At 47.8% G+C, this 26,154-nt stretch overlaps 13 non-coding genes across 13 annotated transcripts; all 13 read right to left on the bottom strand.

Annotated features, from left to right (window-relative positions):
- Positions 1 to 1,116: 1,116 nt before the first annotated feature.
- On the bottom strand, positions 1,117 to 1,231 carry LOC127980821 (U5 spliceosomal RNA). The gene has a single exon (XR_008159825.1). It is a non-coding gene; the product is annotated as a U5 spliceosomal RNA (small nuclear RNA).
- Positions 1,232 to 3,158: 1,927 nt separating this feature from the next.
- Positions 3,159 to 3,273, bottom strand: LOC127980820 (U5 spliceosomal RNA). The gene has a single exon (XR_008159824.1). It is a non-coding gene; the product is annotated as a U5 spliceosomal RNA (small nuclear RNA).
- A 1,930-nt stretch (positions 3,274 to 5,203) lies between these two features.
- LOC127980819 (U5 spliceosomal RNA) lies at positions 5,204 to 5,318 on the bottom strand. Its single transcript, XR_008159823.1, has one exon. It is a non-coding gene; the product is annotated as a U5 spliceosomal RNA (small nuclear RNA).
- A 1,931-nt stretch (positions 5,319 to 7,249) lies between these two features.
- LOC127980818 (U5 spliceosomal RNA) lies at positions 7,250 to 7,364 on the bottom strand. The gene has a single exon (XR_008159822.1). It is a non-coding gene; the product is annotated as a U5 spliceosomal RNA (small nuclear RNA).
- Positions 7,365 to 9,290: 1,926 nt separating this feature from the next.
- On the bottom strand, positions 9,291 to 9,405 carry LOC127980817 (U5 spliceosomal RNA). Its single transcript, XR_008159821.1, has one exon. It is a non-coding gene; the product is annotated as a U5 spliceosomal RNA (small nuclear RNA).
- Positions 9,406 to 11,333: 1,928 nt separating this feature from the next.
- On the bottom strand, positions 11,334 to 11,448 carry LOC127980816 (U5 spliceosomal RNA). The gene has a single exon (XR_008159820.1). It is a non-coding gene; the product is annotated as a U5 spliceosomal RNA (small nuclear RNA).
- Positions 11,449 to 13,372: 1,924 nt separating this feature from the next.
- On the bottom strand, positions 13,373 to 13,487 carry LOC127980963 (U5 spliceosomal RNA). The gene has a single exon (XR_008159960.1). It is a non-coding gene; the product is annotated as a U5 spliceosomal RNA (small nuclear RNA).
- Positions 13,488 to 15,421: 1,934 nt separating this feature from the next.
- LOC127980815 (U5 spliceosomal RNA) lies at positions 15,422 to 15,536 on the bottom strand. Its single transcript, XR_008159819.1, has one exon. It is a non-coding gene; the product is annotated as a U5 spliceosomal RNA (small nuclear RNA).
- A 1,925-nt stretch (positions 15,537 to 17,461) lies between these two features.
- LOC127980814 (U5 spliceosomal RNA) lies at positions 17,462 to 17,576 on the bottom strand. The gene has a single exon (XR_008159818.1). It is a non-coding gene; the product is annotated as a U5 spliceosomal RNA (small nuclear RNA).
- Positions 17,577 to 19,508: 1,932 nt separating this feature from the next.
- On the bottom strand, positions 19,509 to 19,623 carry LOC127980813 (U5 spliceosomal RNA). The gene has a single exon (XR_008159817.1). It is a non-coding gene; the product is annotated as a U5 spliceosomal RNA (small nuclear RNA).
- Positions 19,624 to 21,545: 1,922 nt separating this feature from the next.
- LOC127980812 (U5 spliceosomal RNA) lies at positions 21,546 to 21,660 on the bottom strand. Its single transcript, XR_008159816.1, has one exon. It is a non-coding gene; the product is annotated as a U5 spliceosomal RNA (small nuclear RNA).
- Positions 21,661 to 23,590: 1,930 nt separating this feature from the next.
- LOC127980810 (U5 spliceosomal RNA) lies at positions 23,591 to 23,705 on the bottom strand. The gene has a single exon (XR_008159814.1). It is a non-coding gene; the product is annotated as a U5 spliceosomal RNA (small nuclear RNA).
- Positions 23,706 to 25,631: 1,926 nt separating this feature from the next.
- Positions 25,632 to 25,746, bottom strand: LOC127980809 (U5 spliceosomal RNA). The gene has a single exon (XR_008159813.1). It is a non-coding gene; the product is annotated as a U5 spliceosomal RNA (small nuclear RNA).
- Positions 25,747 to 26,154: the final 408 nt, after the last annotated feature.

The following is a 26,154-nucleotide window of genomic DNA, read 5'->3' as shown; positions in this document are numbered from 1 at the left end:
GCATTGACGCAATACTTTTTGTTTAAAGCGCAATTTAAAAAAAAAAAAAAAAAAAAAGAGTCCAAACAATGACCCCTGCTACGGGTAGTGTTCCAAGTGTTATGCGACTTCAGCTAATGATGGGTCCATCAGAAATTTTACGGTGCTAGGGCTGGGTCTGCGTCAGAAGAAGCCATGCATTGTTTAGTTATGTCAGTGCAGTGCCGTCAGTTGGGGGAGAAACGGCAGCATGCACGGCTCCTCGTTAGTATAGTGGACAGTATCTCCGCCTGTCACGCGGAAGACCGGGGTTCGATTCCCCGACGGGGAGAGCTGGTTCTTTTCGTCTTCCGAATGATCCATCCAAAATGTTTGGTTGGAGTCGCAGGTCACAGAAGGAGTTCTGCTTCGACGTCAGCCCGAGCCAAAGGACATGCGTTGGCCGGGAATCGAACCCGGGTCAACTGCTTGGAAGGCAGCTATGCTCACCACTATACCACCAACGCAGGCGGAAGTCAGTAGCTTTATTGACGCACTGTGTTCCTAATAAATGTTGTTCAGTTGCATTGACACAATACTTTTTGTTTAAAGCGCAATTAAAAAAAAAAAAAAAAAAAAAAAAGAGTCCAAACAATGACCCCTGCTACCGGTAGTGTTGCAAGTGTTATGCGACTTCAGCTAATGATGGGTCCATCTGAAATTATTCCATCCAAAAGTTTTGGGTGGAGGCACAGGTCACAGAGGGAGTTCTGCTTCGACGTCAGCCCGAGCCAAAGGATATGCGTTGGCCGGGAATCGAATCCGGGTCAACTGCTTGGAAGGCAGCTATGCTCACCACTATACCACCAACGCAGTCAGCAGTCAGCAACTTGCGCCGTCACTAAGAAGGCTCGAAGTGCACGAGTCGCCGATAGGGCTAGAGGAGCAGATGAGATCTTTGTTTGGACCCGTCACTAAAGAGAGCCTTCAAGAATTTGCATCCCGTCACGTACAAAAAAGCGCTGCCTTCCCATCCGGCTAAATAAACACGAAGTGGTCAAACGCAGAGAGTGCCTATTCAGACGATGACCAGTGGCAAGCCCTCTCGCAGCATGCTGCCGGACGGTCAAACTGATTCTGCTCTTGACATTTCGATGTAGCTCTGCTGTGAGCAGAGCACCCAAAAATACAGGTCACTCGCAAAAGTTCCCCTCCACGGAAATCTTTAGTAAAAGGCGAAAGATTTATGCGACAATGAAGAGAAACTCGAGCTGTGTCTCCAAACCCTCGGGCCTGTGCGCTGCCTCTGTTAAACTACTACGCTCGCCAAGGGTCATCAAGGGTGACAATGCCTGCCCACATGTGTTTCGTCAGCACCCCCCCCCCCCCCCCCATTCCAAAAGGGAGGAGTAAAACTCAAAAAAGTCCCCTCGGTCCACCAATAACCAAAAGCCCAATCAAGGCAATCTCTTTCTCATGCCTCTATCTGAAAAGTTGGATAAAATCTTATATGAAAAAAAAAGTCTTTTAAAGAAATCCCTTATTCCGAGGTCACCGTAGCCACCAGATCCAGTCTGTATCCGCTTCAGTCACCCGGATCCAGTCCGTATCCAGAGAAGATGGTGGATCAACACCTAGAAAGGACCTCTATGGCCCAGAAACACAGCGGAGACCGTGACAACTAGATGAGCCGCAGATACAAATCCCCTGTAAAGACCACCTGGACAAGACCACAGGAAACAGATGATTCTTCTGCACAGTCTGACATTCCTGCAGCCTGGAGCTGATCTACCTGTTTCGTCTGACAATGGGAGAACTGTCTCCCCGACTGAGCCTGGTTTCTCACCGGGTTTTTTCTCCATCCTTTCACCGATCGAGTTTTGGTTTCTTGCCTCTGTCGCTTCTGGCAGGCGGAGCTGGGGACACTTCATGTACAGCGATATCGTTGACTTGATTGCAAATTATTGCACAGATACTATTTAAACTGAACTTAGCTGAATGATGTCATCAAAGAGTTCAATAACGAAATGCCTTTAACTGTCATTTTGCTTTTTGACGCACTGTGTTCTTAATTAATGTTGTTCAGTTGCATTGACGCAATACTTTTTGTTTAAAGCGCAATTTAAAAAAAAAAAAAAAAAAAAAAAGAGTCCAAACAATGACCCCTGCTACGGGTAGTGTTCCAAGTGTTATGCGACTTCAGCTAATGATGGGTCCATCAGAAATTTTACGGTGCTAGGGCTGGGTCTGCGTCAGAAGAAGCCATGCATTGTTTAGTTATGTCAGTGCAGTGCCGTCAGTTGGGGGAGAAACGGCAGCATGCACGGCTCCTCATTAGTATAGTGGACAGTATCTCCGCCTGTCACGCGGAAGACCGGGGTTCGATTCCCAGACGGGGAGAGCTGGTTCTTTTCGTCTTCAGAATGATCCATCCAAAATGTTTGGTTGGAGTCGCAGGTCACAGAAGGAGTTCTGCTTCGACGTCAGCCCGAGCCAAAGGACATGCGTTGGCCGGGAATCGAACCCGGGTCAACTGCTTGGAAGGCAGCTATGCTCACCACTATAACACCAACGCAGGCGGAAGTCAGTAGCTTTATTGACGCACTGTGTTCCTAATAAATGTTGTTCAGTTGCATTGACACAATACTTTTTGTTTAAAGCGCAATTAAAAAAAAAAAAAAAAAAGAGTCCAAACAATGACCCCTGCTACGGGTAGTGTTGCAAGTGTTATGCGACTTCAGCTAATGATGGGTCCATCCGAAATTATTCCATCCAAAAGTTTTGGGTGGAGGCACAGGTCACAGAGGGAGTTCTGCTTCGACGTCAGCCCGAGCCAAAGGACATGCGTTGGCCGGGTATTGAATCCGGGTCAACTGCTTGGAAGGCAGCTATGCTCACCACTATACCACCAACGCAGTCATCAGTCAGCAACTTGCGCCGTCACTAAGAAGGCTCGAAGTGCACGAGTCGCCGATAGGGCTAGAGGAGCAGATGAGATCTTTGTTTGGACCCGTCACTAAAGAGAGCCTTCAAGAATTTGCATCCCGTCACGTACAAAAAAGCGCTGCCTTCCCATCCGGCTAAATAAACACGAAGTGGTCAAACGCACAGAGTGCCTATTCAGACGATAACCAGTGGCAAGCCCTCTCGCAGCATGCTGCCGGACAGTCAAACTGATTCTGCTCTTGACATTTCGATGTAGCTCTGCTGTGAGCAGAGCACCCAAAAATACAGGTCACTCGCAAAAGTTCCCCTCCACGGAAATCTTTAGTAAAAGGCGAAAGATTTATGCGACAATGAAGAGAAACTCGAGCTGTGTCTCCGAACCCTCGGGCCTGTGCGCTGCCTCTGTTAAACTACTACGCTCGCCAAGGGTCATCAAGGGTGACAATGCCTGCCCACATGTGTTTCGTCAGCACCCCCCCCCCCCCCCTATTCCAAAAGGGAGGAGTAAAACTCAAAAAAGTCCCCTCGGTCCACCAATAACCAAAAGCCCAATCAAGGCAATCTCTTTCTCATGCCTCTATCTGAAAAGTTGGATAAAATCTTATATGAAAAAAAAAGTCTTTTAAAGAAATCCCTTATTCCGAGGTCACCGTAGCCACCAGATCCAGTCTGTATCCGCTTCAGTCACCCGGATCCAGTCCGTATCCAGAGAAGATGGTGGATCAACACCTAGAAAGGACCTCTATGGCCCAGAAACACAGCGGAGACCGTGACAACTAGATGAGCCGCAGATACAAATCCCTTGTAAAGACCACCTGGACAAGACCACAGGAAACAGATGATTCTTCTGCACAGTCTGACATTCCTGCAGCCTGGAGCTGATCTACTGGTTTCGTCTGACAAGGGGAGAACTGTCTCCCCGACTGAGCCTGGTTTCTCACCGGGTTTTTTCTCCATCCTTTCACCGATCGAGTTTTGGTTTCTTCCCTCTGTCGCTTCTGGCAGGCGGAGCTGGGGACACTTCATGTACAGCGATATCGTTGACTTGATTGCAAATTATTGCACAGATACTATTTAAACTGAACTTAGCTGAATGATGTCATCAAAGAGTTCAATAACGAAATGCCTTTAACTGTCATTTTGCTTTTTGACGCACTGTGTTCCTAATTAATGTTGTTCAGTTGCATTGACGCAATACTTTCTGTTTAAAGCGCAATTTAAAAAAAAAAAAAAAAAAAAAAAGAGTCCAAACAATGACCCCTGCTACGGGTAGTGTTCCAAGTGTTATGCGACTTCAGCTAATGATGGGTCCATCAGAAATTTTACGGTGCTAGGGCTGGGTCTGCGTCAGAAGAAGCCATGCATTGTTTAGTTATGTCAGTGCAGTGCCGTCAGTTGGGGGAGAAACGGCAGCATGCACGGCTCCTCGTTAGTATAGTGGACAGTATCTCCGCCTGTCACGCGGAAGACCGGGGTTCGATTCCCCGACGGGGAGAGCTGGTTCTTTTCGTCTTCCGAATGATCCATCCAAAATGTTTGGTTGGAGTCGCAGGTCACAGAAGGAGTTCTGCTTCGACGTCAGCCCGAGCCAAAGGACATGCGTTGGCCGGGAATCGAACCCGGGTCAACTGCTTGGAAGGCAGCTATGCTCACCACTATACCACCAACGCAGGCGGAAGTCAGTAGCTTTATTGACGCACTGTGTTCCTAATAAATGTTGTTCAGTTGCATTGACACAATACTTTTTGTTTAAAGCGCAATTAAAAAAAAAAAAAAAAAAAAAAGAGTCCAAACAATGACCCCTGCTACCGGTAGTGTTGCAAGTGTTATGCGACTTCAGCTAATGATGGGTCCATCCGAAATTATTCCATCCAAAAGTTTTGGGTGGAGGCACAGGTCACAGAGGGAGTTCTGCTTCGACGTCAGCCCGAGCCAAAGGATATGCGTTGGCCGGGAATCGAATCCGGGTCAACTGCTTGGAAGGCAGCTATGCTCACCACTATACCACCAACGCAGTCAGCAGTCAGCAACTTGCGCCGTCACTAAGAAGGCTCGAAGTGCACGAGTCGCCGATAGGGCTAGAGAAGCAGATGAGATCTTTGTTTGGACCCGTCACTAAAGAGAGCCTTCAAGAATTTGCATCCCGTCACGTACAAGAAAGCGCTGCCTTCCCATCCGGCTAAATAAACACGAAGTGGTCAAACGCAGAGAGTGCCTATTCAGACGATGACCAGTGGCAAGCCCTCTCGCAGCATGCTGCCGGACAGTCAAACTGATTCTGCTCTTGACATTTCGATGTAGCTCTGCTGTGAGCAGAGCACCCAAAAATACAGGTCACTCGCAAAAGTTCCCCTCCACGGAAATCTTTAGTAAAAGGCGAAAGATTTATGCGACAATGAAGAGAAACTCGAGCTGTGTCTCCGAACCCTCGGGCCTGTGCGCTGCCTCTGTTAAACTACTACGCTCGCCAAGGGTCATCAAGGGTGACAATGCCTGCCCACATGTGTTTCGTCAGCACCCCCCCCCCCCCCCCTATTCCAAAAGGGAGGAGTAAAACTCAAAAAAGTCCCCTCGGTCCACCAATAACCAAAAGCCCAATCAAGGCAATCTCTTTCTCATGCCTCTATCTGAAAAGTTGGATAAAATCTTATATGAAAAAAAAAGTCTTTTAAAGAAATCCCTTATTCCGAGGTCACCGTAGCCACCAGATCCAGTCTGTATCCGCTTCAGTCACCCGGATCCAGTCCGTATCCAGAGAAGATGGTGGATCAACACCTAGAAAGGACCTCTATGGCCCAGAAACACAGCGGAGACCGTGACAACTAGATGAGCCGCAGATACAAATCCCTTGTAAAGACCACCTGGACAAGACCACAGGAAACAGATGATTCTTCTGCACAGTCTGACATTCCTGCAGCCTGGAGCTGATCTACTGGTTTCGTCTGACAAGGGGAGAACTGTCTCCCCGACTGAGCCTGGTTTCTCACCGGGTTTTTTCTCCATCCTTTCACCGATCGAGTTTTGGTTTCTTCCCTCTGTCGCTTCTGGCAGGCGGAGCTGGGGACACTTCATGTACAGCGATATCGTTGACTTGATTGCAAATTATTGCACAGATACTATTTAAACTGAACTTAGCTGAATGATGTCATCAAAGAGTTCAATAACGAAATGCCTTTAACTGTCATTTTGCTTTTTGACGCACTGTGTTCCTAATTAATGTTGTTCAGTTGCATTGACGCAATACTTTCTGTTTAAAGCGCAATTTAAAAAAAAAAAAAAAAAAAAAAAGAGTCCAAACAATGACCCCTGCTACGGGTAGTGTTCCAAGTGTTATGCGACTTCAGCTAATGATGGGTCCATCAGAAATTTTACGGTGCTAGGGCTGGGTCTGCGTCAGAAGAAGCCATGCATTGTTTAGTTATGTCAGTGCAGTGCCGTCAGTTGGGGGAGAAACGGCAGCATGCACGGCTCCTCGTTAGTATAGTGGACAGTATCTCCGCCTGTCACGCGGAAGACCGGGGTTCGATTCCCCGACGGGGAGAGCTGGTTCTTTTCGTCTTCCGAATGATCCATCCAAAATGTTTGGTTGGAGTCGCAGGTCACAGAAGGAGTTCTGCTTCGACGTCAGCCCGAGCCAAAGGACATGCGTTGGCCGGGAATCGAACCCGGGTCAACTGCTTGGAAGGCAGCTATGCTCACCACTATACCACCAACGCAGGCGGAAGTCAGTAGCTTTATTGACGCACTGTGTTCCTAATAAATGTTGTTCAGTTGCATTGACACAATACTTTTTGTTTAAAGCGCAATTAAAAAAAAAAAAAAAAAAAAAAGAGTCCAAACAATGACCCCTGCTACCGGTAGTGTTGCAAGTGTTATGCGACTTCAGCTAATGATGGGTCCATCCGAAATTATTCCATCCAAAAGTTTTGGGTGGAGGCACAGGTCACAGAGGGAGTTCTGCTTCGACGTCAGCCCGAGCCAAAGGATATGCGTTGGCCGGGAATCGAATCCGGGTCAACTGCTTGGAAGGCAGCTATGCTCACCACTATACCACCAACGCAGTCAGCAGTCAGCAACTTGCGCCGTCACTAAGAAGGCTCGAAGTGCACGAGTCGCCGATAGGGCTAGAGAAGCAGATGAGATCTTTGTTTGGACCCGTCACTAAAGAGAGCCTTCAAGAATTTGCATCCCGTCACGTACAAGAAAGCGCTGCCTTCCCATCCGGCTAAATAAACACGAAGTGGTCAAACGCAGAGAGTGCCTATTCAGACGATGACCAGTGGCAAGCCCTCTCGCAGCATGCTGCCGGACGGTCAAACTGATTCTGCTCTTGACATTTCGATGTAGCTCTGCTGTGAGCAGAGCACCCAAAAATACAGGTCACTCGCAAAAGTTCCCCTCCACGGAAATCTTTAGTAAAAGGCGAAAGATTTATGCGACAATGAAGAGAAACTCGAGCTGTGTCTCCAAACCCTCGGGCCTGTGCGCTGCCTCTGTTAAACTACTACGCTCGCCAAGGGTCATCAAGGGTGACAATGCCTGCCCACATGTGTTTCGTCAGCACCCCCCCCCCCACTCCAAAAGGGAGGAGTAAAACTCAAAAAAGTCCTCTCGGTCCACCAATAACCAAAAGCCCAATCAAGGCAATCTCTTTCTCATGCCTCTATCTGAAAAGTTGGATAAAATCTTATATGAAAAAAAAAGTCTTTTAAAGAAATCCCTTATTCCGAGGTCACCGTAGCCACCAGATCCAGTCTGTATCCGCTTCAGTCACCCGGATCCAGTCCGTATCCAGAGAAGATGGTGGATCAACACCTAGAAAGGACCTCTATGGCCCAGAAACACAGCGGAGACCGTGACAACTAGATGAGCCGCAGATACAAATCCCTTGTAAAGACCACCTGGACAAGACCACAGGAAACAGATGATTCTTCTGCACAGTCTGACATTCCTGCAGCCTGGAGCTGATCTACTGGTTTCGTCTGACAAGGGGAGAACTGTCTCCCCGACTGAGCCTGGTTTCTCACCGGGTTTTTTCTCCATCCTTTCACCGATCGAGTTTTGGTTTCTTCCCTCTGTCGCTTCTGGCAGGCGGAGCTGGGGACACTTCATGTACAGCGATATCGTTGACTTGATTGCAAATTATTGCACAGATACTATTTAAACTGAACTTAGCTGAATGATGTCATCAAAGAGTTCAATAACGAAATGCCTTTAACTGTCATTTTGCTTTTTGACGCACTGTGTTCCTAATTAATGTTGTTCAGTTGCATTGACGCAATACTTTCTGTTTAAAGCGCAATTTAAAAAAAAAAAAAAAAAAAAAAAAGAGTCCAAACAATGACCCCTGCTACGGGTAGTGTTCCAAGTGTTATGCGACTTCAGCTAATGATGGGTCCATCAGAAATTTTACGGTGCTAGGGCTGGGTCTGCGTCAGAAGAAGCCATGCATTGTTTAGTTATGTCAGTGCAGTGCCGTCAGTTGGGGGAGAAACGGCAGCATGCACGGCTCCTCGTTAGTATAGTGGACAGTATCTCCGCCTGTCACGCGGAAGACCGGGGTTCGATTCCCCGACGGGGAGAGCTGGTTCTTTTCGTCTTCCGAATGATCCATCCAAAATGTTTGGTTGGAGTCGCAGGTCACAGAAGGAGTTCTGCTTCGACGTCAGCCCGAGCCAAAGGACATGCGTTGGCCGGGAATCGAACCCGGGTCAACTGCTTGGAAGGCAGCTATGCTCACCACTATACCACCAACGCAGGCGGAAGTCAGTAGCTTTATTGACGCACTGTGTTCCTAATAAATGTTGTTCAGTTGCATTGACACAATACTTTTTGTTTAAAGCGCAATTAAAAAAAAAAAAAAAAAAAAAAGAGTCCAAACAATGACCCCTGCTACCGGTAGTGTTGCAAGTGTTATGCGACTTCAGCTAATGATGGGTCCATCCGAAATTATTCCATCCAAAAGTTTTGGGTGGAGGCACAGGTCACAGAGGGAGTTCTGCTTCGACGTCAGCCCGAGCCAAAGGATATGCGTTGGCCGGGAATCGAATCCGGGTCAACTGCTTGGAAGGCAGCTATGCTCACCACTATACCACCAACGCAGTCAGCAGTCAGCAACTTGCGCCGTCACTAAGAAGGCTCGAAGTGCACGAGTCGCCGATAGGGCTAGAGAAGCAGATGAGATCTTTGTTTGGACCCGTCACTAAAGAGAGCCTTCAAGAATTTGCATCCCGTCACGTACAAGAAAGCGCTGCCTTCCCATCCGGCTAAATAAACACGAAGTGGTCAAACGCAGAGAGTGCCTATTCAGACGATGACCAGTGGCAAGCCCTCTCGCAGCATGCTGCCGGACGGTCAAACTGATTCTGCTCTTGACATTTCGATGTAGCTCTGCTGTGAGCAGAGCACCCAAAAATACAGGTCACTCGCAAAAGTTCCCCTCCACGGAAATCTTTAGTAAAAGGCGAAAGATTTATGCGACAATGAAGAGAAACTCGAGCTGTGTCTCCAAACCCTCGGGCCTGTGCGCTGCCTCTGTTAAACTACTACGCTCGCCAAGGGTCATCAAGGGTGACAATGCCTGCCCACATGTGTTTCGTCAGCACCCCCCCCCCCCCACTCCAAAAGGGAGGAGTAAAACTCAAAAAAGTCCTCTCGGTCCACCAATAACCAAAAGCCCAATCAAGGCAATCTCTTTCTCATGCCTCTATCTGAAAAGTTGGATAAAATCTTATATGAAAAAAAAAGTCTTTTAAAGAAATCCCTTATTCCGAGGTCACCGTAGCCACCAGATCCAGTCTGTATCCGCTTCAGTCACCCGGATCCAGTCCGTATCCAGAGAAGATGGTGGATCAACACCTAGAAAGGACCTCTATGGCCCAGAAACACAGCGGAGACCGTGACAACTAGATGAGCCGCAGATACAAATCCCTTGTAAAGACCACCTGGACAAGACCACAGGAAACAGATGATTCTTCTGCACAGTCTGACATTCCTGCAGCCTGGAGCTGATCTACTGGTTTCGTCTGACAAGGGGAGAACTGTCTCCCCGACTGAGCCTGGTTTCTCACCGGGTTTTTTCTCCATCCTTTCACCGATCGAGTTTTGGTTTCTTGCCTCTGTCGCTTCTGGCAGGCGGAGCTGGGGACACTTCATGTACAGCGATATCGTTGACTTGATTGCAAATTATTGCACAGATACTATTTAAACTGAACTTAGCTGAATGATGTCATCAAAGAGTTCAATAACGAAATGCCTTTAACTGTCATTTTGCTTTTTGACGCACTGTGTTCCTAATTAATGTTGTTCAGTTGCATTGACGCAATACTTTTTGTTTAAAGCGCAATTTAAAAAAAAAAAAAAAAAAAAAAAGAGTCCAAACAATGACCCCTGCTACGGGTAGTGTTCCAAGTGTTATGCGACTTCAGCTAATGATGGGTCCATCAGAAATTTTACGGTGCTAGGGCTGGGTCTGCGTCAGAAGAAGCCATGCATTGTTTAGTTATGTCAGTGCAGTGCCGTCAGTTGGGGGAGAAACGGCAGCATGCACGGCTCCTCGTTAGTATAGTGGACAGTATCTCCGCCTGTCACGCGGAAGACCGGGGTTCGATTCCCCGACGGGGAGAGCTGGTTCTTTTCGTCTTCCGAATGATCCATCCAAAATGTTTGGTTGGAGTCGCAGGTCACAGAAGGAGTTCTGCTTCGACGTCAGCCCGAGCCAAAGGACATGCGTTGGCCGGGAATCGAACCCGGGTCAACTGCTTGGAAGGCAGCTATGCTCACCACTATACCACCAACGCAGGCGGAAGTCAGTAGCTTTATTGACGCACTGTGTTCCTAATAAATGTTGTTCAGTTGCATTGACACAATACTTTTTGTTTAAAGCGCAATTAAAAAAAAAAAAAAAAAAAAAAAGAGTCCAAACAATGACCCCTGCTACCGGTAGTGTTGCAAGTGTTATGCGACTTCAGCTAATGATGGGTCCATCCGAAATTATTCCATCCAAAAGTTTTGGGTGGAGGCACAGGTCACAGAGGGAGTTCTGCTTCGACGTCAGCCCGAGCCAAAGGATATGCGTTGGCCGGGAATCGAATCCGGGTCAACTGCTTGGAAGGCAGCTATGCTCACCACTATACCACCAACGCAGTCAGCAGTCAGCAACTTGCGCCGTCACTAAGAAGGCTCGAAGTGCACGAGTCGCCGATAGGGCTAGAGGAGCAGATGAGATCTTTGTTTGGACCCGTCACTAAAGAGAGCCTTCAAGAATTTGCATCCCGTCACGTACAAAAAAGCGCTGCCTTCCCATCCGGCTAAATAAACACGAAGTGGTCAAACGCAGAGAGTGCCTATTCAGACGATGACCAGTGGCAAGCCCTCTCGCAGCATGCTGCCGGACGGTCAAACTGATTCTGCTCTTGACATTTCGATGTAGCTCTGCTGTGAGCAGAGCACCCAAAAATACAGGTCACTCGCAAAAGTTCCCCTCCACGGAAATCTTTAGTAAAAGGCGAAAGATTTATGCGACAATGAAGAGAAACTCGAGCTGTGTCTCCAAACCCTCGGGCCTGTGCGCTGCCTCTGTTAAACTACTACGCTCGCCAAGGGTCATCAAGGGTGACAATGCCTGCCCACATGTGTTTCGTCAGCACCCCCCCCCCCCCCCATTCCAAAAGGGAGGAGTAAAACTCAAAAAAGTCCCCTCGGTCCACCAATAACCAAAAGCCCAATCAAGGCAATCTCTTTCTCATGCCTCTATCTGAAAAGTTGGATAAAATCTTATATGAAAAAAAAAGTCTTTTAAAGAAATCCCTTATTCCGAGGTCACCGTAGCCACCAGATCCAGTCTGTATCCGCTTCAGTCACCCGGATCCAGTCCGTATCCAGAGAAGATGGTGGATCAACACCTAGAAAGGACCTCTATGGCCCAGAAACACAGCGGAGACCGTGACAACTAGATGAGCCGCAGATACAAATCCCCTGTAAAGACCACCTGGACAAGACCACAGGAAACAGATGATTCTTCTGCACAGTCTGACATTCCTGCAGCCTGGAGCTGATCTACCTGTTTCGTCTGACAATGGGAGAACTGTCTCCCCGACTGAGCCTGGTTTCTCACCGGGTTTTTTCTCCATCCTTTCACCGATCGAGTTTTGGTTTCTTGCCTCTGTCGCTTCTGGCAGGCGGAGCTGGGGACACTTCATGTACAGCGATATCGTTGACTTGATTGCAAATTATTGCACAGATACTATTTAAACTGAACTTAGCTGAATGATGTCATCAAAGAGTTCAATAACGAAATGCCTTTAACTGTCATTTTGCTTTTTGACGCACTGTGTTCTTAATTAATGTTGTTCAGTTGCATTGACGCAATACTTTTTGTTTAAAGCGCAATTTAAAAAAAAAAAAAAAAAAAAAAGAGTCCAAACAATGACCCCTGCTACGGGTAGTGTTCCAAGTGTTATGCGACTTCAGCTAATGATGGGTCCATCAGAAATTTTACGGTGCTAGGGCTGGGTCTGCGTCAGAAGAAGCCATGCATTGTTTAGTTATGTCAGTGCAGTGCCGTCAGTTGGGGGAGAAACGGCAGCATGCACGGCTCCTCATTAGTATAGTGGACAGTATCTCCGCCTGTCACGCGGAAGACCGGGGTTCGATTCCCAGACGGGGAGAGCTGGTTCTTTTCGTCTTCAGAATGATCCATCCAAAATGTTTGGTTGGAGTCGCAGGTCACAGAAGGAGTTCTGCTTCGACGTCAGCCCGAGCCAAAGGACATGCGTTGGCCGGGAATCGAACCCGGGTCAACTGCTTGGAAGGCAGCTATGCTCACCACTATAACACCAACGCAGGCGGAAGTCAGTAGCTTTATTGACGCACTGTGTTCCTAATAAATGTTGTTCAGTTGCATTGACACAATACTTTTTGTTTAAAGCGCAATTAAAAAAAAAAAAAAAAAAGAGTCCAAACAATGACCCCTGCTACGGGTAGTGTTGCAAGTGTTATGCGACTTCAGCTAATGATGGGTCCATCCGAAATTATTCCATCCAAAAGTTTTGGGTGGAGGCACAGGTCACAGAGGGAGTTCTGCTTCGACGTCAGCCCGAGCCAAAGGACATGCGTTGGCCGGGTATTGAATCCGGGTCAACTGCTTGGAAGGCAGCTATGCTCACCACTATACCACCAACGCAGTCATCAGTCAGCAACTTGCGCCGTCACTAAGAAGGCTCGAAGTGCACGAGTCGCCGATAGGGCTAGAGGAGCAGATGAGATCTTTGTTTGGACCCGTCACTAAAGAGAGCTTTCAAGAATTTGCATCCCGTCACGTACAAAAAAGCGCTGCCTTCCCATCCGGCTAAATAAACACGAAGTGGTCAAACGCACAGAGTGCCTATTCAGACGATAACCAGTGGCAAGCCCTCTCGCAGCATGCTGCCGGACAGTCAAACTGATTCTGCTCTTGACATTTCGATGTAGCTCTGCTGTGAGCAGAGCACCCAAAAATACAGGTCACTCGCAAAAGTTCCCCTCCACGGAAATCTTTAGTAAAAGGCGAAAGACTTATGCGACAATGAAGAGAAACTCGAGCTGTGTCTCCGAACCCTCGGGCCTGTGCGCTGCCTCTGTTAAACTACTACGCTCGCCAAGGGTCATCAAGGGTGACAATGCCTGCCCACATGTGTTTCGTCAGCACCCCCCCCCCCCCCCTATTCCAAAAGGGAGGAGTAAAACTCAAAAAAGTCCCCTCGGTCCACCAATAACCAAAAGCCCAATCAAGGCAATCTCTTTCTCATGCCTCTATCTGAAAAGTTGGATAAAATCTTATATGAAAAAAAAAGTCTTTTAAAGAAATCCCTTATTCCGAGGTCACCGTAGCCACCAGATCCAGTCTGTATCCGCTTCAGTCACCCGGATCCAGTCCGTATCCAGAGAAGATGGTGGATCAACACCTAGAAAGGACCTCTATGGCCCAGAAACACAGCGGAGACCGTGACAACTAGATGAGCCGCAGATACAAATCCCTTGTAAAGACCACCTGGACAAGACCACAGGAAACAGATGATTCTTCTGCACAGTCTGACATTCCTGCAGCCTGGAGCTGATCTACTGGTTTCGTCTGACAAGGGGAGAACTGTCTCCCCGACTGAGCCTGGTTTCTCACCGGGTTTTTTCTCCATCCTTTCACCGATCGAGTTTTGGTTTCTTCCCTCTGTCGCTTCTGGCAGGCGGAGCTGGGGACACTTCATGTACAGCGATATCGTTGACTTGATTGCAAATTATTGCACAGATACTATTTAAACTGAACTTAGCTGAATGATGTCATCAAAGAGTTCAATAACGAAATGCCTTTAACTGTCATTTTGCTTTTTGACGCACTGTGTTCCTAATTAATGTTGTTCAGTTGCATTGACGCAATACTTTCTGTTTAAAGCGCAATTTAAAAAAAAAAAAAAAAAAAAAAAAAGAGTCCAAACAATGACCCCTGCTACGGGTAGTGTTCCAAGTGTTATGCGACTTCAGCTAATGATGGGTCCATCAGAAATTTTACGGTGCTAGGGCTGGGTCTGCGTCAGAAGAAGCCATGCATTGTTTAGTTATGTCAGTGCAGTGCCGTCAGTTGGGGGAGAAACGGCAGCATGCACGGCTCCTCGTTAGTATAGTGGACAGTATCTCCGCCTGTCACGCGGAAGACCGGGGTTCGATTCCCCGACGGGGAGAGCTGGTTCTTTTCGTCTTCCGAATGATCCATCCAAAATGTTTGGTTGGAGTCGCAGGTCACAGAAGGAGTTCTGCTTCGACGTCAGCCCGAGCCAAAGGACATGCGTTGGCCGGGAATCGAACCCGGGTCAACTGCTTGGAAGGCAGCTATGCTCACCACTATACCACCAACGCAGGTGGAAGTCAGTAGCTTTATTGACGCACTGTGTTCCTAATAAATGTTGTTCAGTTGCATTGACACAATACTTTTTGTTTAAAGCGCAATTAAAAAAAAAAAAAAAAAAAAAAAAGAGTCCAAACAATGACCCCTGCTACCGGTAGTGTTGCAAGTGTTATGCGACTTCAGCTAATGATGGGTCCATCCGAAATTATTCCATCCAAAAGTTTTGGGTGGAGGCACAGGTCACAGAGGGAGTTCTGCTTCGACGTCAGCCCGAGCCAAAGGACATGCGTTGGCCGGGTATCGAATCCGGGTCAACTGCTTGGAAGGCAGCTATGCTCACCACTATACCACCAACGCAGTCATCAGTCAGCAACTTGCGCCGTCACTAAGAAGGCTCGAAGTGCACGAGTCGCCGATAGGGCTAGAGGAGCAGATGAGATCTTTGTTTGGACCCGTCACTAAAGAGAGCCTTCAAGAATTTGCATCCCGTCACGTACCAAAAAGCGCTGCCTTCCCATCCGGCTAAATAAACACGAAGTGGTCAAATGCAGAGAGTGCCTATTCAGACGATGACCAGTGGCAAGCCCTCTCGCAGCATGCTGCCGGACGGTCAAACTGATTCTGCTCTTGACATTTCGATGTAGCTCTGCTGTGAGCAGAGCACCCAAAAATACAGGTCACTCGCAAAAGTTCCCCTCCACGGAAATCTTTAGTAAAAGGCGAAAGATTTATGCGACAATGAAGAGAAACTCGAGCTGTGTCTCCAAACCCTCGGGCCTGTGCGCTGCCTCTGTTAAACTACTACGCTCGCCAAGGGTCATCAAGGGTTACAATGCCTGCCCACATGTGTTTCGTCAGCACCCCCCCCCCCCCCCCCATTCCAAAAGGGAGGAGTAAAACTCAAAAAAGTCCCCTCGGTCCACCAATAACCAAAAGCCCAATCAAGGCAATCTCTTTCTCATGCCTCTATCTGAAAAGTTGGATAAAATCTTATATGAAAAAAAAAGTCTTTTAAAGCAATCCCTTATTCCGAGGTCACCGTAGCCACCAGATCCAGTCTGTATCCGCTTCAGTCACCCGGATCCAGTCCGTATCCAGAGAAGATGGTGGATCAACACCTAGAAAGGACCTCTATGGCCCAGAAACACAGCGGAGACCGTGACAACTAGATGAGCCGCAGATACAAATCCCCTGTAAAGACCACCTGGACAAGACCACAGGAAACAGATGATTCTTCTGCACAGTCTGACATTCCTGCAGCCTGGAGCTGATCTACCTGTTTCGTCTGACAATGGGAGAACTGTCTCCCCGACTGAGCCTGGTTTCTCACCGGGTTTTTTCTCCATCCTTTCACCGATCGAGTTTTGGTTTCTTGCCTCTGTCGCTTCTGGCAGGCGGAGCTGGGGACACTTCATGTACAGCGATATCGTTGACTTGATTGCAAATTATTGCACAGATACTATTTAAACTGAACTTAGCTGAATGATGTCATCAAAGAGTTCAATAACGAAATGCCTTTAACTGTCATTTTGCTTTTTGACGCACTGTGTTCTTAATTAATGTTGTTCAGTTGCATTGACGCAATACTTTTGTTTAAAGCGCAATTTAAAAAAAAAAAAAAAAAAAAAAAGAGTCCAAACAATGACCCCTGCTACGGGTAGTGTTCCAAGTGTTATGCGACTTCAGCTAATGATGGGTCCATCAGAAATTTTACGGTGCTAGGGCTGGGTCTGCGTCAGAAGAAGCCATGCATTGTTTAGTTATGTCAGTGCAGTGCCGTCAGTTGGGGGAGAAACGGCAGCATGCACGGCTCCTCATTAGTATAGTGGACAGTATCTCCGCCTGTCACGCGGAAGACCGGGGTTCGATTCCCAGACGGGGAGAGCTGGTTCTTTTCGTCTTCAGAATGATCCATCCAAAATGTTTGGTTGGAGTCGCAGGTCACAGAAGGAGTTCTGCTTCGACGTCAGCCCGAGCCAAAGGACATGCGTTGGCCGGGAATCGAACCCGGGTCAACTGCTTGGAAGGCAGCTATGCTCACCACTATAACACCAACGCAGGCGGAAGTCAGTAGCTTTATTGACGCACTGTGTTCCTAATAAATGTTGTTCAGTTGCATTGACACAATACTTTTTGTTTAAAGCGCAATTAAAAAAAAAAAAAAAAAGAGTCCAAACAATGACCCCTGCTACGGGTAGTGTTGCAAGTGTTATGCGACTTCAGCTAATGATGGGTCCATCCGAAATTATTCCATCCAAAAGTTTTGGGTGGAGGCACAGGTCACAGAGGGAGTTCTGCTTCGACGTCAGCCCGAGCCAAAGGACATGCGTTGGCCGGGTATTGAATCCGGGTCAACTGCTTGGAAGGCAGCTATGCTCACCACTATACCACCAACGCAGTCATCAGTCAGCAACTTGCGCCGTCACTAAGAAGGCTCGAAGTGCACGAGTCGCCGATAGGGCTAGAGGAGCAGATGAGATCTTTGTTTGGACCCGTCACTAAAGAGAGCCTTCAAGAATTTGCATCCCGTCACGTACAAAAAAGCGCTGCCTTCCCATCCGGCTAAATAAACACGAAGTGGTCAAACGCACAGAGTGCCTATTCAGACGATAACCAGTGGCAAACCCTCTCGCAGCATGCTGCCGGACAGTCAAACTGATTCTGCTCTTGACATTTCGATGTAGCTCTGCTGTGAGCAGAGCACCCAAAAATACAGGTCACTCGCAAAAGTTCCCCTCCACGGAAATCTTTAGTAAAAGGCGAAAGATTTATGCGACAATGAAGAGAAACTCGAGCTGTGTCTCCGAACCCTCGGGCCTGTGCGCTGCCTCTGTTAAACTACTACGCTCGCCAAGGGTCATCAAGGGTGACAATGCCTGCCCACATGTGTTTCGTCAGCACCCCCCCCCCCCCCCTATTCCAAAAGGGAGGAGTAAAACTCAAAAAAGTCCCCTCGGTCCACCAATAACCAAAAGCCCAATCAAGGCAATCTCTTTCTCATGCCTCTATCTGAAAAGTTGGATAAAATCTTATATGAAAAAAAAAGTCTTTTAAAGAAATCCCTTATTCCGAGGTCACCGTAGCCACCAGATCCAGTCTGTATCCGCTTCAGTCACCCGGATCCAGTCCGTATCCAGAGAAGATGGTGGATCAACACCTAGAAAGGACCTCTATGGCCCAGAAACACAGCGGAGACCGTGACAACTAGATGAGCCGCAGATACAAATCCCTTGTAAAGACCACCTGGACAAGACCACAGGAAACAGATGATTCTTCTGCACAGTCTGACATTCCTGCAGCCTGGAGCTGATCTACTGGTTTCGTCTGACAAGGGGAGAACTGTCTCCCCGACTGAGCCTGGTTTCTCACCGGGTTTTTTCTCCATCCTTTCACCGATCGAGTTTTGGTTTCTTCCCTCTGTCGCTTCTGGCAGGCGGAGCTGGGGACACTTCATGTACAGCGATATCGTTGACTTGATTGCAAATTATTGCACAGATACTATTTAAACTGAACTTAGCTGAATGATGTCATCAAAGAGTTCAATAACGAAATGCCTTTAACTGTCATTTTGCTTTTTGACGCACTGTGTTCCTAATTAATGTTGTTCAGTTGCATTGACGCAATACTTTCTGTTTAAAGCGCAATTTAAAAAAAAAAAAAAAAAAAAAAAAGAGTCCAAACAATGACCCCTGCTACGGGTAGTGTTCCAAGTGTTATGCGACTTCAGCTAATGATGGGTCCATCAGAAATTTTACGGTGCTAGGGCTGGGTCTGCGTCAGAAGAAGCCATGCATTGTTTAGTTATGTCAGTGCAGTGCCGTCAGTTGGGGGAGAAACGGCAGCATGCACGGCTCCTCGTTAGTATAGTGGACAGTATCTCCGCCTGTCACGCGGAAGACCGGGGTTCGATTCCCCGACGGGGAGAGCTGGTTCTTTTCGTCTTCCGAATGATCCATCCAAAATGTTTGGTTGGAGTCGCAGGTCACAGAAGGAGTTCTGCTTCGACGTCAGCCCGAGCCAAAGGACATGCGTTGGCCGGGAATCGAACCTGGGTCAACTGCTTGGAAGGCAGCTATGCTCACCACTATACCACCAACGCAGGCGGAAGTCAGTAGCTTTATTGACGCACTGTGTTCCTAATAAATGTTGTTCAGTTGCATTGACACAATACTTTTTGTTTAAAGCGCAATTAAAAAAAAAAAAAAAAAAAAAAAGAGTCCAAACAATGACCCCTGCTACCGGTAGTGTTGCAAGTGTTATGCGACTTCAGCTAATGATGGGTCCATCCGAAATTATTCCATCCAAAAGTTTTGGGTGGAGGCACAGGTCACAGAGGGAGTTCTGCTTCGACGTCAGCCCGAGCCAAAGGATATGCGTTGGCCGGGAATCGAATCCGGGTCAACTGCTTGGAAGGCAGCTATGCTCACCACTATACCACCAACGCAGTCAGCAGTCAGCAACTTGCGCCGTCACTAAGAAGGCTCGAAGTGCACGAGTCGCCGATAGGGCTAGAGGAGCAGATGAGATCTTTGTTTGGACCCGTCACTAAAGAGAGCCTTCAAGAATTTGCATCCCGTCACGTACAAAAAAGCGCTGCCTTCCCATCCGGCTAAATAAACACGAAGTGGTCAAACGCAGAGAGTGCCTATTCAGACGATGACCAGTGGCAAGCCCTCTCGCAGCATGCTGCCGGACGGTCAAACTGATTCTGCTCTTGACATTTCGATGTAGCTCTGCTGTGAGCAGAGCACCCAAAAATACAGGTCACTCGCAAAAGTTCCCCTCCACGGAAATCTTTAGTAAAAGGCGAAAGATTTATGCGACAATGAAGAGAAACTCGAGCTGTGTCTCCAAACCCTCGGGCCTGTGCGCTGCCTCTGTTAAACTACTACGCTCGCCAAGGGTCATCAAGGGTGACAATGCCTGCCCACATGTGTTTCGTCAGCACCCCCCCCCCCCCATTCCAAAAGGGAGGAGTAAAACTCAAAAAAGTCCCCTCGGTCCACCAATAACCAAAAGCCCAATCAAGGCAATCTCTTTCTCATGCCTCTATCTGAAAAGTTGGATAAAATCTTATATGAAAAAAAAAGTCTTTTAAAGAAATCCCTTATTCCGAGGTCACCGTAGCCACCAGATCCAGTCTGTATCCGCTTCAGTCACCCGGATCCAGTCCGTATCCAGAGAAGATGGTGGATCAACACCTAGAAAGGACCTCTATGGCCCAGAAACACAGCGGAGACCGTGACAACTAGATGAGCCGCAGATACAAATCCCCTGTAAAGACCACCTGGACAAGACCACAGGAAACAGATGATTCTTCTGCACAGTCTGACATTCCTGCAGCCTGGAGCTGATCTACCTGTTTCGTCTGACAATGGGAGAACTGTCTCCCCGACTGAGCCTGGTTTCTCACCGGGTTTTTTCTCCATCCTTTCACCGATCGAGTTTTGGTTTCTTGCCTCTGTCGCTTCTGGCAGGCGGAGCTGGGGACACTTCATGTACAGCGATATCGTTGACTTGATTGCAAATTATTGCACAGATACTATTTAAACTGAACTTAGCTGAATGATGTCATCAAAGAGTTCAATAACGAAATGCCTTTAACTGTCATTTTGCTTTTTGACGCACTGTGTTCTTAATTAATGTTGTTCAGTTGCATTGACGCAATACTTTTTGTTTAAAGCGCAATTTAAAAAAAAAAAAAAAAAAAAAAAGAGTCCAAACAATGACCCCTGCTACGGGTAGTGTTCCAAGTGTTATGCGACTTCAGCTAATGATGGGTCCATCAGAAATTTTACGGTGCTAGGGCTGGGTCTGCGTCAGAAGAAGCCATGCATTGTTTAGTTATGTCAGTGCAGTGCCGTCAGTTGGGGGAGAAACGGCAGCATGCACGGCTCCTCATTAGTATAGTGGACAGTATCTCCGCCTGTCACGCGGAAGACCGGGGTTCGATTCCCAGACGGGGAGAGCTGGTTCTTTTCGTCTTCAGAATGATCCATCCAAAATGTTTGGTTGGAGTCGCAGGTCACAGAAGGAGTTCTGCTTCGACGTCAGCCCGAGCCAAAGGACATGCGTTGGCCGGGAATCGAACCCGGGTCAACTGCTTGGAAGGCAGCTATGCTCACCACTATAACACCAACGCAGGCGGAAGTCAGTAGCTTTATTGACGCACTGTGTTCCTAATAAATGTTGTTCAGTTGCATTGACACAATACTTTTTGTTTAAAGCGCAATTAAAAAAAAAAAAAAAAAGAGTCCAAACAATGACCCCTGCTACGGGTAGTGTTGCAAGTGTTATGCGACTTCAGCTAATGATGGGTCCATCCGAAATTATTCCATCCAAAAGTTTTGGGTGGAGGCACAGGTCACAGAGGGAGTTCTGCTTCGACGTCAGCCCGAGCCAAAGGACATGCGTTGGCCGGGTATTGAATCCGGGTCAACTGCTTGGAAGGCAGCTATGCTCACCACTATACCACCAACGCAGTCATCAGTCAGCAACTTGCGCCGTCACTAAGAAGGCTCGAAGTGCACGAGTCGCCGATAGGGCTAGAGGAGCAGATGAGATCTTTGTTTGGACCCGTCACTAAAGAGAGCCTTCAAGAATTTGCATCCCGTCACGTACAAAAAAGCGCTGCCTTCCCATCCGGCTAAATAAACACGAAGTGGTCAAACGCACAGAGTGCCTATTCAGACGATAACCAGTGGCAAGCCCTCTCGCAGCATGCTGCCGGACAGTCAAACTGATTCTGCTCTTGACATTTCGATGTAGCTCTGCTGTGAGCAGAGCACCCAAAAATACAGGTCACTCGCAAAAGTTCCCCTCCACGGAAATCTTTAGTAAAAGGCGAAAGATTTATGCGACAATGAAGAGAAACTCGAGCTGTGTCTCCGAACCCTCGGGCCTGTGCGCTGCCTCTGTTAAACTACTACGCTCGCCAAGGGTCATCAAGGGTGACAATGCCTGCCCACATGTGTTTCGTCAGCACCCCCCCCCCCCCTATTCCAAAAGGGAGGAGTAAAACTCAAAAAAGTCCCCTCGGTCCACCAATAACCAAAAGCCCAATCAAGGCAATCTCTTTCTCATGCCTCTATCTGAAAAGTTGGATAAAATCTTATATGAAAAAAAAGTCTTTTAAAGAAATCCCTTATTCCGAGGTCACCGTAGCCACCAGATCCAGTCTGTATCCGCTTCAGTCACCCGGATCCAGTCCGTATCCAGAGAAGATGGTGGATCAACACCTAGAAAGGACCTCTATGGCCCAGAAACACAGCGGAGACCGTGACAACTAGATGAGCCGCAGATACAAATCCCTTGTAAAGACCACCTGGACAAGACCACAGGAAACAGATGATTCTTCTGCACAGTCTGACATTCCTGCAGCCTGGAGCTGATCTACTGGTTTCGTCTGACAAGGGGAGAACTGTCTCCCCGACTGAGCCTGGTTTCTCACCGGGTTTTTTCTCCATCCTTTCACCGATCGAGTTTTGGTTTCTTCCCTCTGTCGCTTCTGGCAGGCGGAGCTGGGGACACTTCATGTACAGCGATATCGTTGACTTGATTGCAAATTATTGCACAGATACTATTTAAACTGAACTTAGCTGAATGATGTCATCAAAGAGTTCAATAACGAAATGCCTTTAACTGTCATTTTGCTTTTTGACGCACTGTGTTCCTAATTAATGTTGTTCAGTTGCATTGACGCAATACTTTCTGTTTAAAGCGCAATTTAAAAAAAAAAAAAAAAAAAAAAAAGAGTCCAAACAATGACCCCTGCTACGGGTAGTGTTCCAAGTGTTATGCGACTTCAGCTAATGATGGGTCCATCAGAAATTTTACGGTGCTAGGGCTGGGTCTGCGTCAGAAGAAGCCATGCATTGTTTAGTTATGTCAGTGCAGTGCCGTCAGTTGGGGGAGAAACGGCAGCATGCACGGCTCCTCGTTAGTATAGTGGACAGTATCTCCGCCTGTCACGCGGAAGACCGGGGTTCGATTCCCCGACGGGGAGAGCTGGTTCTTTTCGTCTTCCGAATGATCCATCCAAAATGTTTGGTTGGAGTCGCAGGTCACAGAAGGAGTTCTGCTTCGACGTCAGCCCGAGCCAAAGGACATGCGTTGGCCGGGAATCGAACCTGGGTCAACTGCTTGGAAGGCAGCTATGCTCACCACTATACCACCAACGCAGGCGGAAGTCAGTAGCTTTATTGACGCACTGTGTTCCTAATAAATGTTGTTCAGTTGCATTGACACAATACTTTTTGTTTAAAGCGCAATTAAAAAAAAAAAAAAAAAAAAAAAAGAGTCCAAACAATGACCCCTGCTACCGGTAGTGTTGCAAGTGTTATGCGACTTCAGCTAATGATGGGTCCATCCGAAATTATTCCATCCAAAAGTTTTGGGTGGAGGCACAGGTCACAGAGGGAGTTCTGCTTCGACGTCAGCCCGAGCCAAAGGACATGCGTTGGCCGGGTATCGAATCCGGGTCAACTGCTTGGAAGGCAGCTATGCTCACCACTATACCACCAACGCAGTCATCAGTCAGCAACTTGCGCCGTCACTAAGAAGGCTCGAAGTGCACGAGTCGCCGATAGGGCTAGAGGAGCAGATGAGATCTTTGTTTGGACCCGTCACTAAAGAGAGCCTTCAAGAATTTGCATCCCGTCACGTACCAAAAAGCGCTGCCTTCCCATCCGGCTAAATAAACACGAAGTGGTCAAATGCAGAGAGTGCCTATTCAGACGATGACCAGTGGCAAGCCCTCTCGCAGCATGCTGCCGGACGGTCAAACTGATTCTGCTCTTGACATTTCGATGTAGCTCTGCTGTGAGCAGAGCACCCAAAAATACAGGTCACTCGCAAAAGTTCCCCTCCACGGAAATCTTTAGTAAAAGGCGAAAGATTTATGCGACAATGAAGAGAAACTCGAGCTGTGTCTCCAAACCCTCGGGCCTGTGCGCTGCCTCTGTTAAACTACTACGCTCGCCAAGGGTCATCAAGGGTGACAATGCCTGCCCACATGTGTTTCGTCAGCACCCCCGCCCCCCCTATTCCAAAAGGGAGGAGTAAAACTCAAAAAAGTCCACTCGGTCCACCAATAACCAAAAGCCCAATCAAGGCAATCTCTTTCTCATGCCTCTATCTGAAAAGTTGGATAAAATCTTATATGAAAAAAAAAGTCTTTTAAAGAAATCCCTTATTCCGAGGTCACCGTAGCCACCAGATCCAGTCTGTATCCGCTTCAGTCACCCGGATCCAGTCCGTATCCAGAGAAGATGGTGGATCAACACCTAGAAAGGACCTCTATGGCCCAGAAACACAGCGGAGACCGTGACAACTAGATGAGCCGCAGATACAAATCCCTTGTAAAGACCACCTGGACAAGACCACAGGAAACAGATGATTCTTCTGCACAGTCTGACATTCCTGCAGCCTGGAGCTGATCTACTGGTTTCGTCTGACAAGGGGAGAACTGTCTCCCCGACTGAGCCTGGTTTCTCACCCGGTTTTTTCTCCATCCTTTCACCGATCGAGTTTTGGTTTCTTGCCTCTGTCGCTTCTGGCAGGCGGAGCTGGGGACACTTCATGTACAGCGATATCGTTGACTTGATTGCAAATTATTGCACAGATACTATTTAAACTGAACTTAGCTGAATGATGTCATCAAAGAGTTCAATAACGAAATGCCTTTAACTGTCATTTTGCTTTTTGACGCACTGTGTTCCTAATTAATGTTGTTCAGTTGCATTGACGCAATACTTTTTGTTTAAAGCGCAATTTAAAAAAAAAAAAAAAAAAAAGAGTCCAAACAATGACCCCTGCTACGGGTAGTGTTCCAAGTGTTATGCGACTTCAGCTAATGATGGGTCCATCAGAAATTTTACGGTGCTAGGGCTGGGTCTGCGTCAGAAGAAGCCATGCATTGTTTAGTTATGTCAGTGCAGTGCCGTCAGTTGGGGGAGAAACGGCAGCATGCACGGCTCCTCGTTAGTATAGTGGACAGTATCTCCGCCTGTCACGCGGAAGACCGGGGTTCGATTCCCCGACGGGGAGAGCTGGTTCTTTTCGTCTTCCGAATGATCCATCCAAAATGTTTGGTTGGAGTCGCAGGTCACAGAAGGAGTTCTGCTTCGACGTCAGCCCGAGCCAAAGGACATGCGTTGGCCGGGAATCGAACCCGGGTCAACTGCTTGGAAGGCAGCTATGCTCACCACTATACCACCAACGCAGGCGGAAGTCAGTAGCTTTATTGACGCACTGTGTTCCTAATAAATGTTGTTCAGTTGCATTGACACAATACTTTTTGTTTAAAGCGCAATTAAAAAAAAAAAAAAAAAAAAAAAGAGTCCAAACAATGACCCCTGCTACCGGTAGTGTTGCAAGTGTTATGCGACTTCAGCTAATGATGGGTCCATCCGAAATTATTCCATCCAAAAGTTTTGGGTGGAGGCACAGGTCACAGAGGGAGTTCTGCTTCGACGTCAGCCCGAGCCAAAGGATATGCGTTGGCCGGGAATCGAATCCGGGTCAACTGCTTGGAAGGCAGCTATGCTCACCACTATACCACCAACGCAGTCAGCAGTCAGCAACTTGCGCCGTCACTAAGAAGGCTCGAAGTGCACGAGTCGCCGATAGGGCTAGAGGAGCAGATGAGATCTTTGTTTGGACCCGTCACTAAAGAGAGCCTTCAAGAATTTGCATCCCGTCACGTACAAAAAAGCGCTGCCTTCCCATCCGGCTAAATAAACACGAAGTGGTCAAACGCAGAGAGTGCCTATTCAGACGATGACCAGTGGCAAGCCCTCTCGCAGCATGCTGCCGGACGGTCAAACTGATTCTGCTCTTGACATTTCGATGTAGCTCTGCTGTGAGCAGAGCACCCAAAAATACAGGTCACTCGCAAAAGTTCCCCTCCACGGAAATCTTTAGTAAAAGGCGAAAGATTTATGCGACAATGAAGAGAAACTCGAGCTGTGTCTCCAAACCCTCGGGCCTGTGCGCTGCCTCTGTTAAACTACTACGCTCGCCAAGGGTCATCAAGGGTGACAATGCCTGCCCACATGTGTTTCGTCAGCACCCCCCCCCCCCCCCCCATTCCAAAAGGGAGGAGTAAAACTCAAAAAAGTCCCCTCGGTCCACCAATAACCAAAAGCCCAATCAAGGCAATCTCTTTCTCATGCCTCTATCTGAAAAGTTGGATAAAATCTTATATGAAAAAAAAAGTCTTTTAAAGAAATCCCTTATTCCGAGGTCACCGTAGCCACCAGATCCAGTCTGTATCCGCTTCAGTCACCCGGATCCAGTCCGTATCCAGAGAAGATGGTGGATCAACACCTAGAAAGGACCTCTATGGCCCAGAAACACAGCGGAGACCGTGACAA

Source organism: Carassius gibelio, chromosome B19 (genome assembly GCF_023724105.1).
Source record: "Carassius gibelio isolate Cgi1373 ecotype wild population from Czech Republic chromosome B19, carGib1.2-hapl.c, whole genome shotgun sequence".
Classification (NCBI taxonomy): Eukaryota; Metazoa; Chordata; class Actinopteri; order Cypriniformes; family Cyprinidae; genus Carassius; species Carassius gibelio.
The sequence above is the reverse complement of the archived record's forward strand: the minus strand, read 5'-3'. Positions and strand labels throughout refer to the sequence as shown.